This window comes from Adiantum capillus-veneris, chromosome 19, assembly GCF_014529385.1.
Source record: "Adiantum capillus-veneris isolate H3 chromosome 19, ASM1452938v2, whole genome shotgun sequence".
NCBI lineage: Eukaryota > Viridiplantae > Streptophyta > Polypodiopsida > Polypodiales > Pteridaceae > Adiantum > Adiantum capillus-veneris.
Genome location: NC_140949.1, coordinates 151,525,105 through 151,529,784, shown reverse-complemented (window position 1 = coordinate 151,529,784; position 4,680 = coordinate 151,525,105).

Sequence of the window (4,680 nt, the reverse complement as noted above, 5' to 3'; positions counted from 1 at the left end):
CAGTTAAAGGATCCATAAGCGTGAAAAATCTTTCTTGTATGCATAGTATTCATCAAGAAATTTTTGTTTTAGGACAATTTCTTTCCATAGCTTTTGGGTACTAGTTGGATGAAAGTAAGTCTCTATGAATTGAGCTATCAATTGTTGAAAGTTACCCTTCAGCTCATTAGGCAAGGATTGATACCAAGTGTATGCATCCTTCGTAAGCACCACTTCAAACATACCCAACCTATCTTGGTCAAGCACTAGATGGTTGATATGCAATGCCATATGAAAGTTTTCCAAACTAACTCAGCATCCTCATCAAGTTCTCCAAAGAAAAGAGGATAACCCGCCATTTGACGTTGGCCTTCCATGGTTTTTTGAATTTCTTCAAGAAGGACCACAACACAAGAGACACAAGCACTTGCTGGTTCTTTGAAAAGAACAAGGACAAACAGTAATTTCTTGGCTACATAGGTTTTTTAGAAAAAAACAAAAACATGCACGTCAAATGATGTATGGTAGTTGATGTAAGGAAAAATGATAGGTAGTTGTGATGCAAGAACTTCAACCGTTTGTTGGGCTCCAAACATAAACACCAAGCACTGTTGAAAATGTATCTTTTGGTCAAATGAAATATTTAGTCTAACATGTGGTACAAAGTGAAATGGGTAACCTTCCATCCCTGGTCCATTTTCCATAACCTATTATCTAAAACAAGATAAATATAAAAACGTCCAAGCTCAAATTGTATCTAATAAGACGTAAGATGAAAGGATTCACAGATGCATTAATTTGTGCAAGCCTAATTGGAACAAGAATCCTACAGATAACACCTTTAAACTGCAATTTAGTACCTACAATGACATGGATTCTTTGCCTTGCAATAGGAACAAACGGATGGTATAAATTTTCTTGAGTAAGAAGAGGATACAATGGCGCAATGGAGTAGGTATGATTCATTCACAATCTCTTTAAACTCATTCTAGCTCAAGCTCTTCTATGCACCAATGATGTGGTGTATAGGGAGCTCTCTCTCTACAATGTGATACACTCAAAGTAGTGTGCAATGGCGTGGAGAATGCTATTTATAAAGGGAGGATGGCTCTATTTATAGGTGAGGGTAGCCCTTATTAGGATTATCTCCTAATGCTTATTTACATGAGAAAACATGTTTATGAATTATTTACATTTTTCTATGAGAGTGGGGTTCTCTTGCCTCTTGAGTCACATGGGTGGGGCTTAAGAAAATATAATTATTGAAGAGGTAAGAGGAGTGAGTGAATTTATTTGTGGTGGTTTCTACTCCAAAGTAGAGTAGAGGGGGTGCAATTTACAAGAAGGGTTAGTAGTTAGTGTTAGTTTTCATTAGAAATAATTAATGATATATTTACAAGAGGTAGAACAAGATAAATGGTTGAGGTAAGTGGAAAGAATGAAGTGAGTGAATCCTTGGAATCGTGAGGCTTGAAGAATTAATGGACTTACTTTGTGTAGAATTGTAGTGATCCCGATCCATCTTCTTCTTTTCTTCTTTATGCTGTCGCCACCAAGGTTGACTACCATAATGAAAGCGCCATTCTTGGTGAGTGAGGATCCTTGATTTGCAGAGATTAAGCATGTTTAACATGCTGATTTTTATATCTTTAAAAGTGGTAAGATGTATACATAAACTAGAAATGACAGGGAGAGATACAAAGATAGTTATGTAGGTAGAGGTTCATGGGGGAATTATGGATGAGAGAAAAGAGGATAATGGTGAAGAAGGTGAAAGGAGCCATGTAAGGTGTAGGTTTGAGTGAGAGGGATGAGTGTATGTGTGTGTAGAAGTGTGGAAAGGTGAGAGAAGACTAGCATCACCTTGTGTGTAGGAGTGGGCATACTGGGGTCCACCAAAAAATTCATAGCTACCACCTCGTAGCTTCAAAAATCACAAAAAACCTTGAGCATATTTTTGAGCTCACAAGCTAACTTCTTTTTGGTGACCACATCTCCAAATTTGGGTTTGAAGTGGACACCAAAAATGCCACCAAATAGCCCGTTTTTTCTTGCTGCAAAAGTCTTTTAGTGGCCTCTCCTTTGTTGAACTTTCATATGGCTCCAAGAGTGAGTCTCCCCATAGATAAGAGCATGACATGGGACTCCCAAATGTTCATGCCATGTGTATGGAGGAGGATTGTTCTCAAATATGAAATATGTACATAGTGAGAAAAACAAGGTGGTGCATAGACTTTTTATGGAGGCTAGCATAATGACACCTCTATAAAGATAAATTTTTAGAAAATAAAAAAAATAAAAATTCTATGAGAATCAAGAGAAGGGACCCTCATGTGATTTTATTGATGGAGTTTTATTTACTTGAAGTAATAAAAAATGGATGTAAAAAATATTTATATGCTATCAAGGAAGAAATGAATAAGTGAAAGGTATTTTTTAGAATTTTGCTTAGAAGTCATTCACACAAGCACTTAGGGAGGCTTGCATGAATATGCTTATTTATCAAATGTAGGGTATGCACAATAGTAAGAAAAAATTGCATTAGTGGTGAGCCGATGTAAATAGCATACTTAAGCTAGAATAACACACACCTAGATGTAGTTATTCAAATAAATAAATAAAACCATTATTTTGGCTCTCTATAAAATGAAATATCTACACACATGGGCCATAATATAATGTTTTTGGGGTTATTTATCAAGTGACTAGCTAATTGCGAGCCGTTTTAGAAGATATGGATAAACTCCCTAACACACGTACGCATATATACAATGTAAAATGCAAATCAATATAGAATCAAGGTGGCCTTGTCTTGGGTGAGGAAGCTTATTGTGACAAGATTCACATAGCCAAAAACGGCTATCAATACTATATATGCTTCATACAAAATTTCCCTTTGATTGATAGTCCACTACATGACTTAAACAAAAAGAATGTTAAATGCGTATGGATTGAAAAAAAACAAGAGGCTTTTAATAAACTAAAGAAAAAGCTTATCTCTCAACCTATATTTTCATTAGTGGTTCTCACAAATCCACTTGACATCGAATGTGCTGCTTGTGGTGATTGCCTTGGAGCAGTTTTTCTCCAAGAAGGGCATGCCATAGCATATGAGAGTTGTAGACTCAGCTCCAATGAGAAAATATTGGTGTATATGAAAAAGAGCTATTAGCTGTTCTTCATGCCCTAGACTCATGGAAGCATTACCTCTTGCGGACTCCATTCATTCTACAAACGGATCATCAAAGCCTTAAGTATTTCATGACCCAAACCAAGCTCTCCACCAAACAAATGAGATGAGCAAATTTTCTTTCACATTATAATTTTCATATTGCTCACATTGCTAGCAAGCATAATCAAGTGGTCGATGCACTCTCAAGACGGACAAAGGTAAATGCGGTATTAATAGCCACTCACAATGATATATCTTCTATGATAGATGAGTATGAGATTGATCCAAATTTCAAGGATGTAATCTCAGCCATTGAATTAAGGAAGAAAGAGGAGCCATTTACCTTGCAGGATGGTTATCTTATCCATGGCAATAGGCTATGTATTACTCACTCACTTTGTGAGAAGGTAATGTATGAATCACATGCTCCTCTTTATGTGGGGCATAGAGGGACTCAAATCACATTAAAAGAAATAGAAACATATTTCTATTGGCCTACCATCAAGAGAGACATCCAAGATTATGTCTCTAAATTTTTGGTATGACAAAAGATAAAGTACGATCAAGGGAAGAAACCTGAATTGCTCTAGCCATTCCATATCCCTAATTCACCATGGGAGAGCATATCCATGGATTTTATCTTTGGATTGCCTAAGTCTATCCATGGAAATATGGGAATATAGACAATAATTGACAGGTTTAGCAAGCAAGCTCACTTTATACCTATCAAAAAGACTATTAAGGCACATCAAATGGCAACCCTCTTCATATCTCAAATTTTCAAGTACCATGGCTTGCTAACATCTATTGTGGTGGATAGGGATCCTAGAATGACTAGTAATTTTTGGGAAGATCTCTTTGAGAATCTAGAAACTAGATTAAATTTCTCTTTGGCCTATCACCCATATACGGATGGCCAAAATGAAATAGCTAATCTAATAATTCTTGATCTACTAAAAGCCTATGTTACAAAAGTAGATCCACTCTCTCAATGGGAGAAGTAGCTACCTCTAGTAGACCATGCATACAATAATACTGTATATACTTCTATAGGGAAAGCACCTTCTGAGGTGATGAAGGGAAGACCTAAAAGTCCTTTGCTACTTGAAGTACATGGGAAGATCTTGCTGCAAATGAGTATAGCCAACACCTAAAAGAGTCTTTTCAAAAGATTAAAGAGGCTATATCAATCTCACAACAAAAGCAAAAGGCTATTGGTAATAAGCACAACAAAGCCTTAGCTTTTATAGAAAATTATTGGGTCTTACTAAAGTTCCCCAAGGCTTGTTTAAGGCACCCTACGGGCAAGAATCCTACAGGACACCAAAAGTATTATGCTAAGCTAGCAAAAAGCTACTATGGTTCTTTTCCAGTTCTTTAACCAATCAATGAGATGGCTGATCAATTAAAGTTGCCCAACCATTGGCTCATTCACAAGGCTAATCATGTGAGCCTACTTAAGCCTTATAAAGGAGAGTCACCAAGAGAAGCCATAATGGAAGACCCTCCCAAAGTAGAAGATCAAGAAG